This window comes from Nylanderia fulva, unplaced genomic scaffold (assembly GCF_048542155.1).
Source record: "Nylanderia fulva isolate GAGA-0341 unplaced genomic scaffold, ASM4854215v1 Scaffold446, whole genome shotgun sequence".
NCBI classification, from domain to species: domain Eukaryota; kingdom Metazoa; phylum Arthropoda; class Insecta; order Hymenoptera; family Formicidae; genus Nylanderia; species Nylanderia fulva.
The window spans coordinates 58614-86184 of record NW_028190528.1 but is presented as its reverse complement, the minus strand read 5'-3'; the positions used below and the strand labels follow the sequence as shown (position 1 = coordinate 86184).

Genomic DNA, 27571 nt, shown 5'->3' with positions numbered 1-27571 from the left:
CTCAGGTAAAACGCACGGGGGATGCGTTTGTTCTCAAATATGCTTCACATTCCCATGCCTGTTCCAGGTTGTCTTCCGTAGAGGGCAAGTTCCGAATGAGCTTGCACTCCGCGTCGCCCTTGACACTTGTCCTGAGATAGTGCAGCTGCTCGATCTTAGTCAAGGATGGATCCCCGAGGATAATGGAGCAGAACAGGTCCCGGAAGCTTGGCCAATCCTCGAACTTGCCACTGAATTGAGGCAGATTGATGCGTGGCAGGGTCTTGCGGGACGGCGCGCTTCCTCGAGCCTTCTCGGAGGGTGTCAGCTTCCGACGGCTTGGAAAGCCTTTCCTCCATCTCGGCGAGTTCGGAGCGTTGCGTGTAATACGCCGTTTCGACCTTGCTTGGAAGGTCGTCGGAGGTGTACTCATCTTCCTTATCTCCTTCCAGTATTTGTCGCGGAAGCTCCTCGTGCAGCTCCTGAAATCTGGTCCACTTGTCGTCCAGGAAGCGGATCGCAGCTTGGATGGTGTCCACGTTCAGCTTGGCCGCCCCAATTTTTCGTAAATTGTCGACACTACGTAATATACGCACGTGAAGTTCATGTTGAGCGTCGATCAATTTATCCATGCCCATTTTGTTTGTTACAGGTCACAGGACACCCCGGTCGCGCACACACTTAAACTGCAAAGCACAGAAGACGCCGGACGCGACGAAGACGCGGAGAGATTGTTACGTCCAATAATTCATCTGGCGATAAATTACTTTTTGCACAAGACGGTCTTCTCTCGCGTCTACCTCGGTGGACGTTTAAGAAGCTGCTCTCTATTTGTTTTATGGGCAACCTGCTAGGCCGGCTATACCCAGGGAAGCCGAGAGCTTGAGATTTGATTGAGAGTATCGGACAGAGAAGGAACCTGACGGGTCGGGTCGATAAATAAAGATATTTTACAAGTATAATGTCATTTATTCATTTATAAAACCTTTCTATTGATATAAAATTTATTGGTCCTGACGTGGTTCGTGGGAAGCTTGAAATTGAGTTACAATATGACTGAGCTCCAGTTCCGCGATTGTTAGGCTGGTTGAGGTAAGTTATGAAAGAAGTGAAGTTATCTTGCGCTTCCTCAGGGATGACGTTATTGACGTCGTGAGTGAGACTGGCAGTGTCCTCGTTGAGAATGTGAAAGGTTTGTTCGTTGTTAAATTGTAAAATGGGATCGTACTCTGGCGATGTAATTGGTTGGTTTTGATCCGGGATATAATATTCAGGATCGGGTAAGAATTGATGATTAGGGTTCGTTATTAACGTGTTTGATTTTAACGGTGAAGGTGTAGTAATATTTGTCCACAAACGATAACTTTTTTAAGAGCTTTATTAAAACGTGTTATCAATGAGAAATTACAATAAAAAGTGAAAGCAATAAAAGATGTATTTGTTTAATAAACAAATGGTCTGTAACATAGTAACGAAGGTGTAAAAACGTATAAGGTGTAAGTGTATATGTGGTGTAAGTGTAGATGTAAAAATGCTATAGTTAATGCTGCAGTAACGCCACAGTACTCCCCCCCAAGCGACGACTACGTTGCGAAATGGACTTTCTTCTTAGCTGGGTAAGTTCGTAGTGGTTTTCCGAAAGAAGCAGTAGAAGAAGTACTATGATCATCCATGACTGATGTGGTTGTAGGAACTGCAGGTACAACTGATGGTACAACAGATGTGGTTGTAGATGTAGATGTAGACGAAGTACTCGAAGAGGATGAATGAAGAACAGAAGAATCTTCCTTGGGAAAAAAGGCTGGTTTCAGACGTTCCGTTGAGACGTTGACCAATTTTCCTGAAATGTCAATAGTAAACAAAAAATCAGAAATTCGTTTGTTAACAAGAAAGGACCAGAATAAGGTGCTTGAAGAGATTTCTTAACATCATCTTCACGAAGCCAAACATGAGTACAATCGTAAAGATTTTTGTGTACAAAAGGTGATTTTTTGGAGTGATGATGGGTAGGAGAAGATCTAATATTCCTCATATGTATTCTATGTTTCTCTAAAAATATTTCAGGATCTGCTGGAAAATCTTCCTCAATAAAGAATTCACCAGGAATCCGAAGAGTAGTTCCATAGAGTAATTCAGCAGGTGAAGTTTTCAAATCTTCTTTAAAAACACGAACGAAGACCAAGAAGAACAGTAGGTAAAGATTCCAACCAATTCTTCGTCTGATGACACATAATTGCAGTCTTAACAGTCCTATGCCATCTCTCCAGAATTCCGTTTGAAGCTGGATGATAAGCAGAAGTTCTCTTGCGATCACATCCAATCAAATTAGTTAATGCTTTAAAGAGAGATGCTTCAAATTGTGGGCCTTGATCTGTAGTAATAGTTTATAGGAGATCCATATCTAGCCACCCAATGAAAATAGAAAGCTGTCGAAACTGTTTCAGCAGTTATTTCTTTAAGTGGAATAGCTTCAGGCCACCTCGAGAATCGATCTATTATTGTTAAGCAATAACGGAAATCTTGACAAGAAGGAAGAGGGCCTATTAAATCCAAATGAACATGTTGAAAACGCTGATCAGGAACCGCAATTTTAACAGGGACATTTTTTGTATGTCTTGAAATTTTGGAACGTTGACAAGGTAGGCAAGAGCGAGACCACTCTTTAACGTCTTTATTCAATGACGGCCAAATAAATTTCTGTAGAAGTTGTTTAGCTGTAGTTCTACCGCTGGGATGTGCGAGGCCATGAACTACATCAAAAATTCTCTTACGAAGAGGTTTAGGAACATATGGACGAATTAACTCAGAGGAACAGTCACAATATATAGGTACAGATGAACCAGTAAGCATAAGTTTCCTTAATTGAAGTGAAGAGTTCAAAGAAAGGAGATCTTGAAGTTCTTCATCATCCTTTTGAAATTCTGCTAATTCTTCCAGAGAGACAATGATTGGCATTGAAACTGATTCAATTCTTGATAAGCATCAGCTACAGAATTTAACTTGCCTGAAATGTGGACAATATTAGTAGAGAATTGAGCAATAAGATCCAGTTGCCTAATTTGTCTAGGTGAAGCTTTGTCAGGTTTCTGAAGAAAAGCATAAATTAAAGGTTTGTGATCTGTCCTAATAATGAGTTGTCGTCCCTCAAGCAAATATCTGAAATATTTAATTGCTAAATAAATGCTTAAAAGTTCTCTATCGTAAGTACTGTAGTTCTTTTGAGTTTTATCAAGTTTTTTAGAAAAGAATGCAATTGGTTTATTGACATTTTCAATTGATTGTTCAAGTAATGCTCCTACAGCGAAATCAGAAGCATCACAAGTAAGAATCAAAGGAACTTGAGGAGCAGGATGAGAGAGAGTAGTCACACGGAGAAGTTCTTCTTTGCAATTCTGAAAAGCTGCTTCTGTCTCCATAGACCAAGGAATAGTTCTCCTATCTCTCTTGCGACTGTCCTTCAAAAAGTTTGTAAGTAATGCTTGATGTTCAGCTGCATTTTTAAGGCAACGACGATAATAATTAATAATACCAATAAATCTTCTTAAATCATGTATTGTCTTAGGTTTGGGATAGTCGATAATTGATTTGACTTTTTGTTCTGTAGGTTTGATTCCTTGATTAGAGACAAGATATCCGAGAAAAGTAATTTCTTTTTGACCAAAAAGACATTTGGAAACATTAAGTGACAATCCAGCTTTCTGTAGACGATCAAAAACAATCCGCAAATGAGCTATGTGTTCTGACTCATCTCTAGAAGCTATGAGAATATCATCAAGATAGCAAAATGCAAAATCTAAATCATTTAACAATATATTCATAAACCTCTGAAAAGTTTGAGCTGCGTTACGAAGACCAAAAGGCATAACCAAAAATTCGAAAAGTCCAAAAGGTGTAGTTACAGCGGTCTTAGGAATATCTTCCTTTGCAACGGGTACTTGATAGTACGCTTTAACCATATCAATCTTAGAAAAGATATTCTTACCGTAGAGCTCCGCAGTGAAATCCTGTATGTGAGGCAATGGATATCGATCAGGGACAGTGACCGAATTTAACGCACGATAATCTCCACAAAGTCTCCATACATTTTCCTTTTTTGGAACCATATGTAAAGGTGCTGCCCACGTACTGCATGATGGTCTACAAATACCTTGGTCCATCATGAATTTAAATTCTTCTTTAGCATACTTCAGTTTCTCCGGAGAAAGTCTTCTGGGAATTGCAAATTTCGGAGGACCTTCCGTAACAATCCGATGTTCAATTCCATGTGAGTTTACCGATGAAGAGGGGCAAAATGAGTAAGTCCTTGAAATTCTGCTAAAATCTTGTGAAAAGAAGAATCTGGAGATGTGGTACAAATTGATAATTGCAAAACTTCTTGTATCTTTCCACAGTTTTTAAGACCTGTTAAGGAATCAATTAGACGTTTGTTTTTAACATCTACAAGGAGATTAAAATGTCCGAGGAAATCTGCGCCTAAAATGGGACGTTGTATGTCCGCCACGCAAAATTTCCAACGGAAAATTCTCCTGAGACCAAGATCCACGGAAAGAGTTTTAGATCCATAAGTATCAATGTGTGTTCCGTTAGCAGCAAAAAGTTTTAAATTGGTTGATAACGGTTTGTATAATATTTTCTTGGGAAGCAAAGAAATGTCAGCACCAGTGTCAACAAGAAATTGTAAATTAGACGACTTGTCAAAAATAACGAGGCGATGACAAGGTAAACCGTTGCGAGTTGCCTCTATCTTCAACGGTATCTCTAGTTTTCCGTTGAATCAGTGAGACAAAGAGTTTTTGACTTAGTACAAGGAATTGTACATTTCTTTGCTTTATCTCCAAATTTCTTGTGATAAAAACAAATTTGTTCCTTAGAATCCGACTTTTTATCTTTTGAATTAGATCTTAATCTTGTTTTACTTCGAGATCGACTAAAAGATCTACCGCGACGACGAAAAACTTCCAGCGCAGCAATTCTTTTTTCTAAATCGGCAAGATCCGATTGCTTTGATTTTAAAGAAGTATTTACTTCGGTTATTTGATACCCGGTATCACGTTCGACTATTTTATCAGCGAGTTCAGCTAGCTTGATTAAGGGTACGTCCTCAACAACAGCTAAAGTCGCTTGAACTTTGTATGGCAAACGTTGAAGCCAAAGTGAATGTAAAATATTATCCGCTAAAGATCCACCGGATAATTGGCGTATCTCTCGTAAAAGCTCCGTTGGTTTTTTATCATTCAATTCAATTCCGGCTAATAATTGACGTAAGCGTTTTTCTTCTGAATCCGTGAAGCGATTAATGAGCGCCGATTTTAAAGCGTTATATTTATCATTTTCGGGTGGATTTTCAACAATTCCCGAAACGACAATTAATGCCTTTTCATCGAGATGACGGATAACAGTACTATATTTTATTTCTTCGGAACGTATACGAAATACCAAAAATTCGCTTTCGACTTGAGCAAACCACAATTTAGGTTGCTTGTGCCAGAATGTGGGAAGTTTTACCAGACGAAATTCATTAGAATGGATCTGAATGGACTCACCAGATTGCTGTTGCATATTTCCAGAGGGTGAATTAAAAATTTCCGATCCCACCTGATTTAAAATGTTCTCTTTCGAAGATGTCAAAGCAGTTGAAGTAGACGGAACAGTAGAGTTAGTTGTCTCAGTTCTAGGAGGAGATCTATCCAAAGGCATCTCGATTGATATTCCGATGACGAAAAGAAACGATCCGGAAATCCAAGTCCGAAGATTCTTGACCACGTATAGAAATTTTTCAAAAATTCAGAAATTGAATTTCCCGCTCAAGAGAATATTCCTGTGTTGATCACTGATCACGTCGGGGTCACCAAAATGTAGTAATATTTGTCCACAAACGATAACTTTTTTAAGAGCTTTTATTAATACGTGTTATCAATGAGAAATTACAATAAAAAGGTGAAAGCAATAAAAGATGTATTTGTTTAATAAACAAATGGTCTGTAACATAGTAACGAAGATGTAAAAACGTATAAGGTGTAAGTGTATATGTGGTGTAAGTGTAGATGGAAAAATGCTATAGTTAATGCTGCAGTAACGCCACAAAGGCTCCGGAAATTGCGGATGAGAATAATCAATGTAAGGGGGGATATTGTTAATTGGCGAGTATACGTCTGGAGAAGGGGATCGTACGATTATTCGCGTTGGATAAATTTGGATGTTAAGATTCAAGGGTCTTCTTGTTCTACGTTCGCGTAGTCTATGGAGACGTTGCTCGTCACGATCAATTTGATTCTTCCTTCGGAAGGGAGAGACCATCTAATGGTTAAATAAATTTATATGAATAATATGTTTTATAGAACTGAGATAGTTAAATAATCAAAGGTAATTGAGTGTGACTCACGTTTAAGTCGTGATTTACGTGTTAAAGAGTTAGAGACGAGATGAAAGGTTAATCTGTACGAGAATGCCCTTCACCTGTTAATTAATTAAGCGTTGTGTCAATTATAACTGTAATTAAACGATACTGAAAGAGAATTGATAATAATGTGGAATAGGAAAGGAATCTTAGTACGTGTATTAATATCTATATCAAGAATATTAATACTTGCACTTTCATGCGTCAAAGATTTAGGTCTTAAATATTGAAGTAATGATTCTCAGTAATTATCAAGACCTCTGTCATTCGGTTTTGTAAATTATTCGCAACTATTGGAAAATGCAAGGTAATAAAAGCGTAAAAGCGATAGAGAGATAGGTGTTCATCCGGCTAGGCCGGGTTCTCTGGTCCTTGTCTTAATAGGCTAATGCGACGTTCACTTTACTAAACGTGTACCTCAGAGATGACTTGCGAATGTACCTTCTGACAGGATATAGTTTCTAATGTGTACAGAAGAATTAGCGGCATTCAATTCGCTAATATGTGGTAGGATACAGGGTTACATACATATATAAGTAAGCAGTAATACAATAAAATACATAAGTATATTTATTATAATAAATCAAATAAGTATGCGAAATTGATTAAATAGTATTGAATAGTATTGGATAGAATATTGAATAAATCGACGATTATAACGCAGACGTGTGCAGATGCAAATCGTAGATTGAAATAATATCGGAAGCGCAGAGTAATATATGGCTTATGTCTATGTTCAAAATTCAGAGTTTGAAATGTAATGTAAGATTGAGTTAATATTGGATAATTAAATATAATGATTAAATATAATGAGTGCCCGTCGCGCTTTACTATTTAGGGATATGTGAACTGGCTTAAATACTCACAAGGTTAGACAATGTCTAATGTGCCTTGCTATGGTACACTTCGCTACTGTGTTCTTCCCTCTGAGTCTGAAGATCTGAGGAGCCTCGGTACCTCGGTCCGAAATGGTGGCTATGCCTCACCAAAATGGCGGCTATGTCTCGTTGTCTTCAGGAACTCCGTAGTAATAGCTGGTTGATTGCTGGATTAGAACTGATTGACTGGAACAACTTTCGGCGGATCACACTGCCGTTCCGTGCCGGGTGCAGGGTTTATATACCGTAAAATGTGGCTCGCTCCTCCCATCGGGCGATGCGGCTTAGCCAATGGCAAGAGAGGTATGCCGGGGAAGTACCGGAGACAATCTGTTCCTGGTAAAGATTGCGACGGTTAAGTCCCGGAGAGATGGCTTCTTAGTAGCGATAGCGGCGTTTCTTTGATGACTCATCGCCGGGCGCTCCGACTTTCCTTATCCTATTCTTGGTAGCGATAGCGGTATGCCTTTGTTGGCTATGCGCTCCAACTTATCTTCTTCTTGGTAGCGATAGCGGTGCTTCTTTGGTGACTCACCGCTACGCGGCTTGCAACGGGCCTTGCAGGTTGCAACGTGTTTCAGCGTTGCATCATGCTTTGCATCATGCTTCTGGAATGTAACGGTTCTCAACCGTCTTTCTAGAACCTTCTAGAATCTTTTAGATGTTTCTTGAGGGTAAAGCCAAGTTCACATAATAAAGCGGGTTTCATACCTAATTACTACTTTACGAACGATATCTATATATTTTAGGTATTATTCTTTAGAATATGTCGATTCTTTTTGCAATTTAAAATAAAATGCATTACTTCGTAAATTTTGTTATAGATTAAAATAATCTTATTTGCTTTAATTTATATTCATATTTGCATGTAAATGGTAGAAAAGCTTAATTGTAACTTCTATTGTTTTTTTTATAGTTAGAGTTTCATAATAATGATATGTTGGTAAAATTTATCAATTTACATTTACATTTCGTAGTTATATGTAAATTGATAGGTAACTTGCATCAGGAACGAATTTCTAATAGTAGGTATACTATGGGCGTTCTAACTCAGGGGCAATGAGGGGGGGTGAGGGGCGGGCAGAAATTATGTTTTTAACTTATGAGACTAAATATTTGTTAATACCGGTCTTTCATGTAGGTTAGCGATTGTCATGACTAATATGTTAAAGAATTAATTTTTGAAAAAGATTGAAATTTTGAAATTTGTCTGGACGTTACAAGATCCGGCTCGAAGGACCAAAAAATGTGCGAATTCGCGGCAACGCGGAGTGCGAACCGGTGTGCGAGTGAATATTGATATTACCTAAGGAGCACAGCACAACGACACCAAAAAAAGAAGGGAGACAAGGTTAATGAGAACGGCACTGTATTTTTCACTATCTACTAGAAATGAGAGTCGGGCAGGTGGCGTGATAAAAAGAATACACGGATTGCAAAAAGTGCAATCGACAAGGAATAAAGTATTCGCGAGAAGTGCGATACCACGGAACTTTGTGAAAAACGTAACAAAGAAACTCTCGGTCTGTGCGTGCGAGCTGCGACAAAGCGAGTGAGAATAGGACGCGCGGGAAAACAGCTTTATCCTGCCGACCTTCGAGAAGATTCCAATGTAAAATTACCAAACTTGTAATTTTGCAATGTAATGATGTGGAATCCTCTAGAGTGTCGGAGGACAAAACTGTTTTCCCTTTTCTGTTTTTGTTTGGCCAGCCCGCGTAAACGGGCTGGCGACAGCCGAAGGCGTTTGGCGCGCGAAACGCGCGCAGCGCGATTTGTGCCTTGCGATTAGCGCAAATTGACGCGCCGAATTTGATATTGAAAAATATCACTTTTCCACACTGCATGCGTACATGTGTCACGTCCGGCTTCATTACTATGTCCGGGTATGTAAATTTTTTTCTATCTATAAGGAATAAATCCTAAAACTATCAAACATCATTTGAAAAGCGCGCCAAAGCCGGCCATGACGCTTAACTCCGCCTAGAAATTAAGCGTGGCGCTTCGTAGCGCCTAAGGGTCTCCCACCACGGTGAGAGCCCCTACTCCGGAGAGTTCCCCCTCTCCAGGCCGCCGCAGGCCCGAGCCGCCGATACGAAGGACCTCAGAGCAGTCCCGAATTTCGGCAGTTCTCTGCGCGACACCGAACAGTATAGTCGCACTTCTAAATTCTAAGTCCAAATTCTAAGTCCTAACTCTAACTCTAAAATTCTAACTCTAGGTATAATATTCTAACTCTAAATTCTAAGTCTAAATCTAAATTCTAATTCTAAGTTTTAGTCTAGAATTTTGTACTACTATACGAATAAATCAGTGTATTCATGTGTGAAAACTAGTGTTCAGTATTCTTCAAAACTTCCACTCCCGTGATAAAATACGATAGCGTTTAAATTTGTCATACGGCGTTTGAATTCAGAATAATTCAAACTGTGTTTGGAGCGGACCACCGCTCATCACAGTTAGAATTAACATTCTCAGAATTTGCCAAAATAAGGAATTGATAGTGAGGTCCGCCGCATATCAACCCTCCTTATTTGAGTAATCGTTCAGAGGATGCATCAAATTCAATATGCCTAAGACGCGACGCGCGGGAAGGAAGAATCAATTACGAAAACTAAACCGACTCTATCGTGAATCAGCGACCGAGGAATATTCTCAATTCTTCGGAGTGGAGTATCAGGCCGATCCTGAATACGAGGACATTTTCAACATTAAAAATAATAACAACGACGAACTCCTACAGTGGAAGTGCATACCAATAACGTTCCAACCACGACGCCTGCCGCCGCCAAACATCCCAGTGAACGACCCTCGCCGCACGCACTACCTCCAAGTACGAGCCGACACGATCAAGAAAGTGCTACTAAAGGTAAGTGAAATTCATGTTAACCTAAGGAATCGCGCGTGTTAGCAAATTCAGAGACGCTTCTACCACGTGGAAGAGAATATTCTAGAAAAATCTCCGACGCATTTTTCCTCTTTTCCATCGTCACTGCGGAAGCTATAAAAAAAGGGGTCAGGCTATAAAACTAGGGTCGCCCATTACACGCGGTGCAACTCTCGAACTTCTAACACGGAAAAACGCAAATAATTCAATCTCTTCAAAATCTTCGTGGCTCAAGAAATAACTTCGTAAAATCCGTACAACAAAATAGTCACTTAAACAATAATCAATTGGGAACACTCTTGATTTACCGACAATATACCGACACACGTTCTTTTACCGACATTACCGACATTATACCGACATACGTTCTTTTACCGACGTTACCGACAATATACCGACGTACGTTCTTTTACCGACATCTTACCGACGTTCATTACCAACGATTACCGACCACTTACCTACGGTTTCTACCGACGTTCGTTACCGACATCTGCCGACGTTGTATCGACGCCACATCGACTCACTTTATCGACATTTATCGACTTCCCGACAACGTCCGGTCTCATCAACCATCTACGAGCATATAACTAACGTGGCAGGTATAGATGTGCCCAATCCCCTTTAGAGGTGTAACCCCTCTTTCAGGAGTTAATCTCCCAATACCCCTCGAGCCTCCGTATTACTGTCAAGTCGGTATCGGGTACATTCATTGTGAAACTAAAGCCGCTCTTTGTCTTTCATGCTTCGCCACGTTACCTCGAACTTCTAAATTGTTCTGGACACGGATCCGGAAAAATAGCCTAACCATAGGTGGATTACTAGTTGGGATAGTTTGCGGAACTTGTAGCAACCGCCTCACCCTTTCACGAGCGGGTGACCTATGCGAACTTTGCGAGTCTATATACGGGGACTACTCGCGCAACCCAGATAGCGTTCCGGCGAGGATAGAAGACGGGACCACAATCATAACTGTGGAATTACAGATAGGCTCCACGTCGTAATTGCTACCTTAAGGGTAATACGTTCTCCCCCCTCCCTCCGCATCGTGCAACCTTTGTCGGAAAACCCTTCGTCGTATGTATCCCCGGAAAAATTTCCGTAATACGACGTTGTCTTGCGCAATAGTTCGAGTACGTGTAACGCGAATCATACACTCGCGAATAGCACGCCGCGACTGCGAACGGGACGTAACACATGCACTCACACACATACACACTCTCTCTCTTTTTCTTTCTCTCTCTCTCTCTCTCTCTCTCATCCGCAACATCTAAAGTAACAATTTATGAAATATAAAGCAGTCTCTTGCTTATTTTAAATAGTTGTTAGTAGTAGAAATATTATAGTAATAATAAGTAGTAGTTACAATAGTACAATAGTAATACTAATAGTTATAAAGTTGCAGTAGTAACAAAAAAAAGAAAAATATCTTCTCCCAGAACGATTTGCATGTGCGTTCTGGTTATTAAAAAAAGATATTTTATATCAGAGACGATTTATTTGTCTGTTAGTTGCTTTAAAAATATCTTCTCCCAGAACAAATTGCATGTGCGTTCTGGTTATTAAAAAAAGATATTTTATATCAGAGACGATTTATTCGTCTGTTAGTTGCTTTAAAAATATCTTCTTCCAGAACGAATTGCATGTGCGTTCTGGTTAAGATATTTTATATCAGAGACGATTTATTCGTCTGTTAGTTGCTTTAAAAATATCTTCTCTCAGAACGAATTGCATGTGCGTTCTGGTTATTAAAAAAAGATATTTTATATCAGAGACGATTTATTCGTCTGTTAGTTGCTTTAAAAATATCTTCTCCCAGAACGAATTGCATGTGCGTTCTGGTTATTAAAAAAAGATATTTTATATCAGAGACGATTTATTCGTCTGTTAGTTACTTTAAAAATATCTTCTCCCAGAACGAATTGCATGTGCGTTCTGGTTATTAAAAGAAGATATTTTATATCAGAGACGATTTATTTGTCTGTTAGTTGCTTTAAAAATATCTTCTCCCAGAACGAATTGCATGTGCGTTCTGGTTATTAAAAAAAGATATTTTACATCAGATACGGTTTATATATCCTCTGCTTAGTATAAAAATAAAACATTTATATTGAAACTTTATTGTATAATATAATATAGTTCGAATAAGATATAGATTTATAAACAAGAGACTGCATTTATTTTTCCAAAATCTTTTGATAATTATATAATAACTGATACATTTAATTTTTTTAACAATATTTTAACATTATTTTTTTTGCAGGCGACGGATGCTGAAGAAAGAGAGACAAGAGGAAAATGACTCCAGGTATAGCACATTTAAGGATACTAACAATGAATCCATCGATAATCAGAAATCGGCGGAATTGCTATCTGATACAATGGATTCAAAAGTTAGTATCCAATCGTTAGTACCTGCGATGCAATGCCTGGAGTCAAATTCAAATACAGGTACGTGTAGTAAAAATGTCGAACTTTGCGAAGATAACAATCATTTTGTTCGAGAATAGCCCTCTGGATATAAATAATATCCAGGAAAGCATGCCTCAAGGGCATCGCATTGTCGACTTTTCTCATATGTGGAATGAACTTCAAAGTTCATTCAATAATTATATGAAAGAAATAGAGTGCCAATTTAAAGATTGGAAACTCATAAAAACTAAAACCGAAGGCCAAGAGAAAAATGACTCTAGAAATAGCACATATAAGAATACTAGCAATGAATCCATCGATTTTCAAAAATCGGTGGAATTGGATTTCGATATAATAGATTCTAAAGTTAGTACTCAAAAAGTGCAATGCCTGGAGTCAATTTCTGAAACAGATATTTGTAATGAAGATATCGAACTTTGCGAAGATGATTATTTTGTTATCGAGACTGGGCCTCTGGATATAAATGGTATCCAGGAAAGCTTGCCTAAAGGCCGTCGCATTGTCGACTTTTCTCATGTATGGAAAGAACTTCAGAGATTATTCAATAATCATATGAAAGGAATAGAGAGCCAATTTAAAGATTGGAAACCCATAAAAACTAAAACCGAAAAGTTTAAGACGCATTTTACTTTCAAATGCCAAATGTGCAATACTGAAGCCGAATTCTGGTTAGAACCCAAAGATCCGAAAATATTAAGCATTGATATGGCTGCTGCAATAGGAACTATTACAGTGGGAATTGGCTATGCCCAATTGGAAGAGCTGTGTGCAGCTATGAATATTCAATGTATGTCCGATAAAAGTTATATTCAAAATTGAGATATGTTAGTAGACGAGTTTGAGAAAACAACCATGGAAAATATAAAAATGGCTGGCCAAACTGAAAAGCAACTGGCTCTCGAAAGGAACGATGTTATAAACGATATTCCGTACATAACTGTAATAGCTGATGATAGAAATAGATGGTAGTAGGAGTAAAAGATTGTACGGCCACGCCTACGATTCTCTTTCCGGTGTTGGCATTTTAATTGGTTACCACACGAAAAAAGTTCTTTTTATCGGTATCCGCAATAAATATTGCACGATATGCGATGTAGCGGAACGAAACGGAATCGAACCAAAAAACCATAAATACTATAGAAATTTCGATCGTAACGCAAGCTCCACAAGTATGGAGAGCGACGCCATTGCAGAAGGCTTTAAAAGTAGCCTGGAAATGCATGGATTAATTTTTAGAACAGTTATTGCCGATGGCGATAACAGCGTCTATCAGGCCATCATTGATAGCAGACCATATCGGGAACAAATGGTGACCGTGAAAAAAATAGAATGCACCAATCATTTGCTTCGCAATCTATGCAAAAAGCTGCAGGCGGTAGCAGGGACAACTCAGCCAAAAATGCATAGAAAGCGCGGTTTTGTCCAGCTACGAAATGTTGTAAAGAACAACATTATGAATATACGAACAGAAGTGATAGAAGCAATTGATTTACGAAATAAACAAGAGCAACCTCACTATGATAAAGCTAGAGAATTACAAAAAAATATATTAAACATTCCTAGTCATATATTTGGTGAACATAAACGATGTAAGGAACGCGGTCGTATATGTGACCTTGATGAAGCGAAGAAAAATTATGTACCGTTTCTCAAATTACACGATCTTTACCAAAGAGTAGAGAAGGCTATCATATATTTAAGCGCTTATTCCGACGGTTTATTGTACAAATACACCAACAATCCTGTAGAGTCGTTCAATTCGATAATCTGCAAAGAAATTGCTGGTAAGCGCATTAATTTTAGTAACCGAGGCTCTTACAATGCTAAAGTTGCGGGGGCAGTTTTGCAATATAATTCGAAACAAGGTCTTACGGAAATGCATAAAAGCATGGATAAAAATGTTCGTCCTACTGTCGAGATTCTGGAAAAGCGACGACAAATTAAAGTTGCAAGAATTAGAGAATCTCGGAAAATTGATGGACGACAAAAATGTAAAAGAAAGCCAGGAACAGATTGTCATTACGGTCCGCAATCACAAAAACCTGATCTTCTACCCCAGGTTTTTGAACAACTTCTACAAAATTATTTGGAATTGTATGTCGCATGAGACCGACGTCTTGCGCCGCAACCGTAGAAAACATTTTATTTCCTCCCTCTATTGATACTGCGGCTATAAAATATGGTCGCGAAATGGAAAAATTGCGAGAAAAGAATTGGCCGTAACATTAAAAAAGGAGATAAAAATTTGCGGATTATTTATTGATATTAAAAATCCGTGTTTGGGTGCTTCTCCAGACGGACTCATAGATGAAGATGGTCTGGTAGAAATAAAATGTCCTTTATCAGCTGAGCATTTAACAGCAGAAAAGGCCATAAAAATATTGCCCTATTTGAAAGGCATCTTTGATAAGAAAAATCATAAAATGAATCAAAATTACCGATTTTTCTATCAAATTCAAGGCCAGTTAAATATAACGTAGCGAGATTATTGTATTTTCGCTGTGTGGACGCCAAAAAGCTTGAAAATAGTACGTGTTAATAGGGACACTGTATTTTGGAGTAATCAAATGCTGCCCTTTTTAACACGTTTCTATTACAATTGCATGCTTCCGGAAATCTTGGACAGTCGACATAATCGACATATGCCAATTAGAAATCCAAGCTATATAATAGAAGCTTAACAAGAAGTAGCTAAAAAAAGAAAACAAACGAGTCTTCCACAGTGTAATGTAGAAGATAAAAATATTGCCAAAAAAAAGAAATGTATCGAATCAAATATTTCATCAATGGAAGCAACTGCTTTGAATGCAGAACAAGATGATTGCATCGTAGTTAGTTACTCAAATAATACAGAACTAACAAAATGCGATATGGCAAAGCAAAAAGAATTTTTTGATAATTGGATTGCTCCTTTTGATTCAGTAAAGGAAAATGTATTACCTTTAGATAGTCAAATAAATGACAAATCATTGGATCGATTTTTGCGCGTCATAAGAGAGAATTCTTGTTTTGAGACACAAAGTGTTGTTACGTCTCGTGGGGTCGCGGCTGCGAGAATTTGAATGCAGAGCTCGGCTTTTTCCACGAGACACGATCGCTATTACGGGTACGCGAATCTATGCGATTCTCCCCGGGGATACCCGCGATCTGAGGTTATTCGCGCTGGAACTGAGGTGATCGGATTATTGCGTGGGACCTACCTGTGACTCTACTGTAATAAAGATAGCTTCGTCGATTGCTCTATGCGAAACGTCGTTGGGGTTGCGTAAGTAATCTTCGTACGTAAACTGACAAAGCTCGCACAAATCACCGATTCGCGTGAGGGTAAGTCGGAAGTTGCAAACTACGCAATTTATTCCGATAGGTGTTCCGCCTATGATTAGAGTATGCTTCCGAATCCTTGTCCAAAGTAATTTCGAGACTCTAGGTAAGGTGGAATAGCATGAAGTGCAGAGGGCTGCCTTAGTCTCAAAATGGATGTACCCGACACCAACTTGGCAATAGGATAAGGGTTCAAACGGTACAAAGAGATTAACTTCTGGAGGAGGGGTTATGCCTCTAAGGGTGAGTGGGCACATTTGTGCTTGTTGCGTAATCGAATTGATAATGCGTCATTCGCTCGTAGATCTTTGGTGAACCCGGCAGTTATCGAGAAGTTAGTAGTCGTCGGCAAAACCGTCGGTAATTGCTCAGTAAAACACTGGTAAGGTGCCAGTAAGGTGTCGATAACCCGTTGGTAAAAGAACGTTCGTCGGTATATGGTTGGTAAATGTAGGTATAAGAACGTATGTCGGTATATTGTCGATAACGTCGGTAAAAGAACGTATGTCGGTATATCGTCGGTAATGTTGGTAAAAGAACGTATGTCGGTATATTGTCGGTAACGTCGGTAAATCGAGAGTGTTCTCAATTGATTATTGTTTAAATGACTACTTTGTTGTACGGATTTACGAAGTTATTTCTTGAGACACAAAGATTTTTAAGAGATTGAACTATTTGCATTTTTCCGTGTTAGAATTCCGAGGGTTGCACCGTGTGTGGTGGTCGACCCTAGTTTTATAGCCTGACCCTTTTTTTTATAGCTTCCGCAGTGACGATTGAACACACTAAAATGGCTTTTTGACATATATATATTACTTTTTATAATAGCGGAATTAAAATTGTCGATAATTATCGACAATTTTAATTCCTCTCAAATGAGGGCGCTAACCCGTCGGAGTTCGGCCAACGCTCCGGCATCCCCCGCTTTTCGTACCAATCAAATTTATTTCTCTTTTCGCTAATATGTAACGTCAAAGATTTCAACATTTTGACAGCAACAGACAAGGTCAACGTTGTTTTCTGTAACATCTTATTCGTTTTATTAAGTCTCATTAATACATCGTTCCAAAAAATAGTTAGAAAAACCGTTTCCAATCTTTTCATATTTTTCTTCAAACTAGTAGCTCGGGTTTTAGTTTCTTTGGATTCATTTTCAGCAGTAATGAGTGTTTCTAAAGCTGTTTTGATAGATTTATATCCATTATTTAATGCGAAAACAGCATTAGCACGAGCTGACCAGCGCGTATCACACAAATTTTTAACTACTTTTTGTCTTGGACCTAAAGTAGCTAATGCTGTAACGGCGTGGCCGTTACTAACGCCTTGCGGGCCGATCACCCGCCCGCCACTTGAGGCTATGGCGCCTAAGGCGCCCCTAAACGCAAAAACATAAGCGATACACGGGTCACCCTACTCCAGGGGCGCCCCACTACAACCCCCAGAGGCGCCCCACTACGACGCCGGCGTTACCCCCACCACAGCCTCGATGCAGAGTGGGGGAACCACCGGCAGGGTATATAAGCCGGCTCGACGGATGAGCCGATACCAGTCCTGTTCCGGACCTCCTAGCCAGGCAACGGGCTTCTCGTTGTTACGCCGGGTTTCCCGGTTTCTGGCCTCCTACCTTTAGTATCGGGCAACGGGTTTCTCGGTTTCCGGTCTCTTCCTGCTACACGCCGGGCAACGGGTTTCTCGTTGTTACGCCGGGTTTCCCGGTTTCCGGTCTCTTCCTGCTATACACCGGGTGACGCGTTTCTCGTCATTACGCCGGGTTTCCCGGTTTCCGGTCTCTTCCTGCTACACGCCGGGCAACGGGTTTCTCGTTGTTACGCCGGGTTTCCCGGTTTCCGGTCTCTTCCTGCTACACGCCGGGCAACGGGTTTCTCGTTGTTACGCCGGGTTTCCCGGTTTCCGGTCTCTTCCTGCTACACGCCGGGCAACGGGTTTCTCGTTGTTACGCCGGGTTTCCCGGTTTCCGGTCTCTTCCTGCTATACACCGGGTGACGGGTTTCTCGTCATTACGCCGGGTTTCCCGGTTTCCGGTTTCTTCCTGCTATAAGCTATACGCCTCCGTACACCATATCTCTAAGTTATACCGGGTAATTTGTAAATTTTTTCCGGACACCGCTACAGGCTACACGCCTCCGCATTTTGTTTATACCGGGTAGTCAATAAGTTTCTCTATTTAAGGCTTTATGCCAACAAACATTTTGTTTATACCGAGTAGTCAATAAGTTTCTCTATTTAAGGCTTTATGCCAACAAACATTGTTTATACCGAGTAGTCAATAAGTTTCTCTATTTAGGCTTTATGCCAACAAACATTTTGTTTATTTGTTTCTTTTTGAATAAACCAAAGCATTGTTAATAAGGAATAAGCGAGTCTGAATCTCCCCCTTCCTCCCGAATCCTGGAACCGGCGAGCCGATCCGCGGCGTCGGGAAAGGTAAACCGTTACAATGCTCTTATTAATACAGCCCATCGGTGCGTTGACGCAGAAAAGAAAGTATATATTATAGGTTTTTAACGAAATCAAAATATTTACAAATCTCTTCTGTTGATTCTGCGGCCTAAACGCCAACAAGATTTAGAGAATGTGCACTACAGGGAATAAAAAATGCTAAAGAATTAATGTCATGAATTTTGGCCTGCAATCCATTATATCGTCCAGCCATATTTGCGGCATTATCATACGACTGGCCTCGGCAATTTGAAATGGATATATCATTTTCATTTAGAAACTTGATAACAACTTCACACAGATTCTCTGCGTCGTGCCCATAAATCAGTATAAACTTTAAGAATCGTTCAACTGATTTACCGTTTTTACAATATCGGATAATGAAAGTCAACTGATCTACATGACTTACATCAGGCGTTGAATCTATTGAAATAGAATAATATTTCGCTTGTCGTATCTCGGCTATAATTCCCATAAATACTTTTTTCCCCATAATCTTGATTAATTCTTCACATATTGTTGAGGAAAGAAAAAAAGTTTTTCCTCGTCCATTATTTCCAAACTTTTTTATATGTTCGCGCAAAAACGGATGGGCTGTATTAATAAGATCAAATTTGCTTATTAGTTCTAACATTCCTAAGTAATTACCATTTTTGTTAGAACCGAAAATTTCATTGCTACCTCTAAAAGGCAAACCTTTAGATGCTAGAAATTTTATTTCAGCAACTATTCTTCGAAATACTTCGATCCAGTAATTACGTTCTTCGTTAAATTGAAGTTGTAGTTCAGTATCTATTCTTCCGACTACTTTTGTGCGCCTAATATAAGTATATAAATTTTTTCTATGCTCAAAGCTATTTTCATGATCTGAAATGGATTTTAATCCATGTTTCCAATCATTAAAGCCAGTTGTAAATGAAGTATCCGACTCATTGAACAATTTACAAGGAAAGCAAAAATTTTGCCTTGAGACGGCAAATATAAAACCCACTCGCGTTTAACCTTTTCTCCATTTTGAAGTTCCCGGTAAAAATAGGAATTTTGTAATTTTCTGGGTTAATTGATTTTTTGTTTCTTTCAATACTTTTATAGTTTCGAACTGACGTTTTATAATCCGCATGTATATCGAAATTTTGGCATTTTGTAAATCCATTTTTAATCCAGTATTCCTGTAATGCGTTTCGACTTCCTCGAAAAAGCTCCCATAAAGATGAATCTGAACTTGGTTTATCTAATTGACTATCAGAAATATGAGAAATAGCACTTTGTTCATTATCATTTATCCGATCATCAGTATAATTTGATTCAATATAGTTGAGAGTATTAGATGTAGATGGACCGATTTCCTAAACGTGGTTCTAATGGTGGATCTGTACTCTGTTTTTTAGATCCGTTGTCATTGTCAGAATAAGAAATGACAGTTTCAGTATTATTATTTTGATCGACAGGTAAAATGAAAGAAGAATTAGACACAGAGGGATCTAAATTAACAGACAGAGTAGTGACATCTGTACTATTTTCAGTGCTAGTATTTGTTGTTTGAAAATACGAATTTATATTTTTCAGATTTTTAATGAATAATTCTTCTTTTTTAACTTTTTTCTTTTATGAGCTCCACTTTCAAAATTTCGTTTCATTTTGCTATAAATGTGCCGTAAAAAATAGCAAAAGACAAGGAAATAGAAAGACACAAAGCAACAAAAAAGACACTAATTAATTTCCTGGCTTCTCTTTTTTTAGTATTTCTTATTACAAGCGTTTGAAATAAATTACTTTATTCTCAATCAAAACTTAAAAGTTTCATTAACCCTGAGCGCTAAAAAACTAAATTATCTCTTAGAAAATAAACAAAGCTGTTCCTTGATCTAGAGTTACATTTCTCTAGCGAGCGCAAGAAGTAGTAGCGGACGAATAGAGTCTATTGCCGACTTGTCGAATAGAGTCGAAGCGCCGCGCGCCGCTGCCGCCGCTATCAGCTATCAGTGATTTCGGATTAGGGACGCTACGCTAGCTGCCTGCTGCCGGAGCGCGTGGTGGGGGCGCATACAAGAAATGAAAATCGTAGTTCGGTGCTCAGCGGCTCGGCGCTCAGCGGCTCGACGCTCGGCGACTCAGCGGCGCTTGGCGACTCGGCGGCGCTCGGCGGCTCGACGGCTCGACGCTGTCGGCATCACTGAGCGTCAAGTACCGAACGCTACGAGAATTTTCACAAATTAAAAAAAGTTTTCATTTGCTAATTTGCTGTTAAATGGTTTTTTTTTCTTTTTTTTTGGAAAATATTTCAACAAACTTGAGGCCCCCGGCGAAAACCGAGTTGGCCATTACGTTAATCCGGCCCTGCAGACAAGACTCCGAATCTACTAACGCGTGACGAACGAATCTGACAATTATTACGCACAGAACATTTAAATAAAGAAAAAAGGAAAGCGATATAGAAAATATGCGAAGAATATAGCGACGTGTTTTATTTAAGCGGAGAACCACTGTCATGCACAACAACACTAAAACACGAGATAAGCACGCGCGCCGATACCTCATCCGTCAATGTGAGACCGTATCGCCTTCCCGAGAAACATAAATTAGAAGTGAACAAGCAAGTACAAGAAATGCTAAAAGACGGAACTATTAGTACAAGCATTAACCAGTGGAATGCACCGTTATTAGTAGTGCCAAAAAAGGTTGACGCAACAGGCAAACCGCGATTAAGAGTAGTAGTCGATTTCCGGAAGTTAAATGAATTAACTATAGGTGATTCATTTCCACTGCCAAATATTACCGATATTTTGGATCAGCTGGGAAACGCAAAGTATTTTACGACGCTCGACCTCGCATCTGGATATCACCAGATACCGATGGCCGAGCGCGACAAAAATAAGACAGCCTTCTCGACTCCCTACGGACACTACGAGTTTAATAAAATGCCGTTTGGACTTAAAAACGCGCCTGCGACTTTCCAACGACTCATGAACTCGGTGCTAACCGGGATACAAGGGCTCCGATGTTTCGTTTATTTCGACGACATTGTTATATACGGATCCAGTTTAAAGAATCACAACAGAAGACTCGCGGAAGTATTACAACGCCTACGGAAACACAGTCTCAAACTACAGCCTGACAAATGCAAATTTTTACGAAAAGAAGTGATATACCTTGGACATATTATTTCCGAAAACGGTATACTGCCAGATCCGTCGAAGTTAGAGGCGGTAAAAAATTTCCCGACACCGCGGAAAATAAAAGACGTACAGTCGTTTATCGGACTAGCAGGTTATTATCGAAAATTTATCGCATTATAGAAAATTTTTCGCAAATCGCAAACCCGTTAACAAAATTAACAAAGAAAACGAAAACGTTTGAATGGAAAAATGAACAACAAATCGCGTTTGAAAAATTAAAGGAAAAATTAATGACAGCGCCAGTGCTAAAGTATCCGGACTTCAATAAAGAATTCAACGTGACTACCGATGCCTCAGACTATGCAATCGGAGCCGTACTATCACAAGGAACAGTAGGCAAGGATAGACCTATCGCATACGCCAGCCGAGTATTATCTTGCGCGGAACAAAATTATAATACTACGGAAAAGGAACTATTGGCAATTGTATGGGCTGTTAAACATTTTCGACCATACATTTACGGCACAAAGTTTAAAATAATTACCGATCATAAACCTTTGATATGATTGTTCAATGTAACTGATCTCGGAGCTAGATTAATCCGCTGGAGATTGAAACTCGAGGAATATGATTATGAAATTATACACAAGACCAGACGAGCAAACGCGAATACCGACGCGCTAAGCCAACAAGTGACCCGAGATATCAACGGGGAGAAAAGAAATACAATCTTCAGATTAGAAGAAGACAAAGAAGAAAAGGCAAATCCTGCCAAAAAAAAATAAGTTATCGCGCCGAATAAAACCCCTCGTGATCACAGATACTCCGAATAAACCATTTGAAAAATGTGCATTAGATATTCTCGGACCTTTAACAGTTACCACTAACGGAAACAAATACTTGTTATATCCCCCAAAGATATACAATAGATATAACTATTAAAAGTTAACTAATATTAAGAAATGGGTACTCGTATTGCATCCGCAATTACGACAGACACTGACCGCGTTAAAAAACGCATACGATGCGAGGTATACGCGGAATCAGAATTACGACAGATAATGACCGCGTTAAAAAGCGCATACGATGCGAGGTATACGCGAAATCAGAATTACGACAGATAATGACCGCGTTAAAAACGCATACAATGCGAGATATACGCGGAACAGAAATTGGTCAACGTGCAAGCAAAGCAGAAGGACTTTGAATCTGCTTCGCTTGCACCTAGATTCTCGACCGGGGAAACCTGTTGCCAGGCACCCCTTCCGATCGGGAAAACTCCAAAAAACAACGATATAAAAAGAGAGTAGAGACGCGACAGCTCGCTCAGTCGCAGACACAAATAATCGCTCTAACCACGATCTCGCTAACCGCGCGCGCACTTAGCATCGACTCGCAGTTGTGCGCGATACGCGGAGTAATATAAAGTCAGTGCCGCACACTCGTAAAGCTTCAGTGTATTGATAGTGAAATAAAATAAAGACCAAGTGGTTGAAGTTGAATAAAGAATTTTAATACAAAAAGTGTAGTGCATTTCTCTACAAACACCCGACAAGTCCTGACGCCCCGGATTCCCATCCCAATTTGGCGCGACCCTTAAGTGTCTCTCCCGAGGCACACAACATACTTGTTAACATTCCAGGATAGCCTGACAAAACTCAATAAAGCGATACCGATCGCAAATCAAAAAGCAAATACCGTCGCAAAAGAATTTGTTACGAAAATAATTTTTGAACACGGCATTCCCGAGAAAATTTTAACAGACCAAAACACAAATTTTATAAGCGAAGTATTTAAAAATATATGCAAATTATTAAGAATAAAAAAGATACAAACAACCGCGTATCATCCCGAGAGTAATGGAGCATTAGAAAGATCGCACCCACACATTAGCCGAATATTTGCGAGAATATATAAAGGCTGACCAAACCGACTGGGATAAATGGGTGCCATACGCAATGTTCACATATAATACCACTCCTCATACAGCTACGGGATATACCCCCTTTGAATTAATATACGGACGACAAGTCGAACTACCGACAGCACTAACGAAACCGCCTAAACTGACGTATAGCTACGATGACTATCTACAAGAACTAAAGGAAAAATACGTGCATCGAACCAACTTGCGAAAGAAAATATTAAAGAAGAAAAAATAAAATCAAAAGAATACTTTGATAAATCCGCGGAAGAAACCAAATTTAAAATAGGCGACAAGGTACTCGCATACGATGAGACACTTCGACGCAGACGATCCAAGAAATTAGACGCATTATGGGTAGGACCGTACACAATAATAGAGAAAAATTCAAGCGTGAATTATACAGTAAAGAAAGAAAGAAAAGCGATACGCATGCACACAAACAGATTAAAATTATTTATTGAAAATTAGAACTTACCTAATTGTCTGTTTCGTCCTCGCGACGTACATATTTCGAAATACCGAGATCAATACTGAAAAGGAGTCAAAGTACTAGATTTTAAGAAACTATTATAAAACCTACTATGTATCGGGGGAACTATAATTGTACGTAGAATAAGATATAAACATAATCAAATATTGTTAAAACCAAAGGTATAACAAAAAACCTCGTACTTCCGTTTTTCTTTTTCAACGGGGGAGGGATGTTATAGCCCGAAAGGCTATAATTATAAGTTTAGCGGATATAAAATATAGATCAACTACACTTTCCGCGTGGAGGCCGCTGATAACAGCAGCGGGCCGGAAATCGCAAAGACGCAAGCTAAGAGCTTCATTTTTCGAACAGCTTTGCGCTCAAAATCTAGCCGCGTAAGCAAAAGCTTTGCACCAATCGGGTGCCTGTCGCCAGGCACCCCTTTCAAACAAAATATCGAAAAACCAAGTTCACATAAAAACTCGGGAGTGAACAGAGAGCGAGTTCAATTAGACCAACCAACCGAGTCACATCGAGGATAACTCCCGACTCGCAATCAGACGAGTCGTTAACTAACGTTCGGATAAATCTACAGTCGCGTCAAACGAGTGGAAAAGAAAAACGAAGTTACCAGAGATTTAGAAATAACTACACGCCGAGTCTTGTTAAGTTTGTATACCAATATATATTAAATAAAGAAAAGAAATTCTACATCTAACAAGACTATAATCTACGGAGAAACCCCGACGATTCGGAAGTCCACTTCCCAATCCGACAACTCCCTTCTGTGTCTCACTCGAGGCACAACAGTTTGTATGTATGCGTAAAAAATATTTATAAAGAAATATATATATGATAGAAATGTATATATATATATACAGGGTGTTCGGCAACAGGTGGGCCAAAATGTAAGGAGTGATTCTACATCATAAAATAAGACAAAAATCAAGAATGACAAAATTGCGTTCGAGACTTCGTTTATTAATTATAAATATTTTACACTTCGCATTAAGAACGGCTGACGCACGGCAATCTGCCGATATCTGACGTGCAAAAGGTACATCGACAGAGTCGCCGTCAAAATACACTGTGACGCATAAGTACACAGATACTTACATCGTAACAGTTGATGTACATTGTATAATATTTAGCGCGGAACAACAGTCTTTTTACAACATACAAAATTTTACACGAAACATAATAACATGTTATATTAACATTTGTTTCGTCCCGTTCGCAGTCGCGGCGTGCTATTCGCGAGTGTATGATTCGCGTTACACGTACTCGAACTATTGCGCGAGACAACGTCGTATTACGGAAATTTTTCCGGGGATACCCACGACGAAGGGTTTTCCGACAAAGGTTGCACGATGCGGAGGGAGGGGGGAGAACGTATTACCCTTAAGGTAGCAATTACGACGTGGAGCCTATCTGTAATTCCACAGTTATGATTGTGGTCCCGTCTCTATCCTCGCCGGAACGCTATCTGGGTTGCGCGAGTAGTCCCCGTATATAGACTCGCAAAGTTCGCATAGGTCACCCGCTCGTGAAAGGGTGGAGGCGGTTGCTACAAGTTCCGCAAACTATCCCAACTAGTAATCCACCTATGGTAGGCTATGTTTCCGGATCCGTGTCCAGAACAATTTAGAAGTTCGAGGTAACGTGGCGAAGCATGAAAGACAAAGAGCGGCTTTAGTTTCACAATGAATGTACCCGATACCGACTTGACAGTAATACGGAGGCTCGAAGGGTATTGGGAGATTAACTCCTGGAAGAGGGGTTACATCTCTAAAGGGGATTGGGCACATCTATACCTGCCACGTTAGTTATATGCTCGTAGATGGTTGATGAGACCGGACGTTGTCGGGAAGTCGATAAATGTCGATAAAGTGAGTCGATGTGGCGTCCGATACAAACGTCGGCAGATGTCGGTAACGAACGTTAGTAGAAACCGTAGGTAAGTGGTCGGTAATCGTTTGGTAATGAACGTCGGTAAGATGTCGGTAAAAGAACGTACGTCGGTATATTGTCGGTAACGGCGGTAAAAGAACGTATGTCGGTATAATGTCGGTAATGTTCGGTAAAAGAACGTGTGTCGGTATATATTGTCAATAAATCAAGAGTGTTCCCAATTGATTATTGTTTAAGTGACTAGTTTGTTGTATACGGATTTACGAAGTTATTTCTTGAGCCACGAAGATTTTTAAGAGATTGAATTATTTGCGTTTTTCCGTGTTAGAAGTTCGAGAGTTGCACCGCGTGTAATGGGCGACCCTAGTTTTATAGCCTGACCCCTTTTTTTTATAGCTTCCGCAGTGACGATGGAAAAGAGGAAAAATGCGTCGGAAGATTTTTCTAGAATATTCTCTTCCACGTGGTAGAAGCGTCTCTGAATTTGCTAACACGCGCGATTCCTTAGGTTAACATGGAATTTCACTACCTTTAGTAGCACTTTCTTGATCGTGTCGGCTCGTACTTGGAGGTAGTGCGTGCGGCGAGGGTCGTTCACTGGATGTTTGGCGGCGGCAGGCGTCGTGGTTGGAACATTATTGGTATGCACTTCCACTGTAGGAGTTCGTCGTTGTTATTATTTTAATGTTGAAAATGTCTTCGTATTCAGGATCGGCCTGATACTCCACTCCGAGGAATTGGAGATATTCTTCGGTCGCTGATTCACGATAGAGTCGGTTTAGTTTTCGTAATTGATTCTTCCTTCCCGCGCGTCGCGTCTTAGGCATATTGAATTTGATGCATCCTCTGAATGATTACTCAAATAAGGAGGGTTAATATGCGGCGGACCTACACTATCAATTCCTTATTTTGGCAAATGCTGAGAATGTTAATTCTAACTGTGATGAGCGGTGGTCCGCTCCAAACACAGTTTGAATTATTCTGAATTCAAACGCCGTATGACAAATTTAAACGCTATCGTATTTTATCACGGGGAGTGGAAGTTTTGAAGAATACTGAACACTAGTTTTCACACATGAATACACTGATTTATTCGTATAGTAGTACAAAATTCGAGACTAAAACTTAGAATTAGAATTTAGATTTAGACTTAGAATTAGAGTTAGAATATTATACTTAGAGTTAGAATTTTAGAGTTAGAGTTAGGATTTTAGAATTTGGACTTAGAATTTAGAAGTGCGACTATACTGTTCGGTGTCGCGCAGAGAACTGCCGAAATTCGGGACTGCTCTGAGGTCCTTCGTTTCGGCGGCTCGGGCCTGCGGCGGCCTGGAGAGGGGGAACTCTCCGGAGTAGGGGCTCTCACCGTGGTGGGAGACCCTTAGGCGCTACGAAGCGCCACGCTTAATTTCTAGGCGGAGTAAGCGTCATGGCCGGCTTTGGCGCGCTTTTCAAATGATGTTTGATAGTTTTAGGATTTATTCCTTATAGATAGAAAAAAATTTACATACCCGGACATAGTAATGAAGCCGGACGTGACACCTCCCCCTTAAAAGAAAATGTTGGACCATGTTCCAATGTTTTTCCGAGCTTAGTAGTAGATTTACAAAGTGTAATTTGTTAACTTTATCACTGAGTCTAGATACTCCTTCGTTGAGGAGATTGCGTAGTTTTTTGTAGTCTATAGGCACTTCACTTTGGACTTTTTCTGTCGGGGGTGCAAAAAACTTCGGTCGTCGAAGGGGGGATTTAGGGGTGTTAGCTCTCGTTCCGTTGTCCTGGTTCTCGTCCCG

The 27571-nt window shown here is 39.7% G+C and overlaps 3 long non-coding RNA genes and 1 pseudogene across 5 annotated transcripts; all 4 read left to right on the top strand.

Annotated features, from left to right (window-relative positions):
* Positions 1 to 1388: 1388 nt before the first annotated feature.
* On the top strand, positions 1389 to 1764 carry LOC146721608 (uncharacterized). The gene is made up of 2 exons (XR_014925600.1): positions 1389 to 1595; positions 1670 to 1764. It is a non-coding gene; the product is annotated as an uncharacterized LOC146721608 (long non-coding RNA).
* Positions 1765 to 2402: 638 nt separating this feature from the next.
* Positions 2403 to 2958, top strand: LOC146721607 (uncharacterized). Of its 2 annotated transcripts, none has more exons than XR_014925598.1 (3): positions 2403 to 2618; positions 2683 to 2821; positions 2917 to 2958. It is a non-coding gene; the product is annotated as an uncharacterized LOC146721607 (long non-coding RNA). The 2 variants fall into 2 exon arrangements; XR_014925599.1 differs by having other exon boundaries at positions 2683 to 2807; positions 2917 to 2957.
* Positions 2959 to 3266: 308 nt separating this feature from the next.
* On the top strand, positions 3267 to 5326 carry LOC146721606 (uncharacterized). 2 transcript variants are annotated; one of them, XR_014925597.1, is made up of 4 exons: positions 3267 to 3447; positions 3584 to 3868; positions 3947 to 4243; positions 4371 to 5326. It is a non-coding gene; the product is annotated as an uncharacterized LOC146721606 (long non-coding RNA). The 2 variants fall into 2 exon arrangements; XR_014925596.1 differs by lacking the exon at positions 4371 to 5326 and having other exon boundaries at positions 3947 to 4255.
* A 2040-nt stretch (positions 5327 to 7366) lies between these two features.
* On the top strand, positions 7367 to 22034 carry LOC146721605 (uncharacterized; annotated as a pseudogene).
* The last annotated feature ends 5537 nt before the right edge of the window (positions 22035 to 27571 follow it).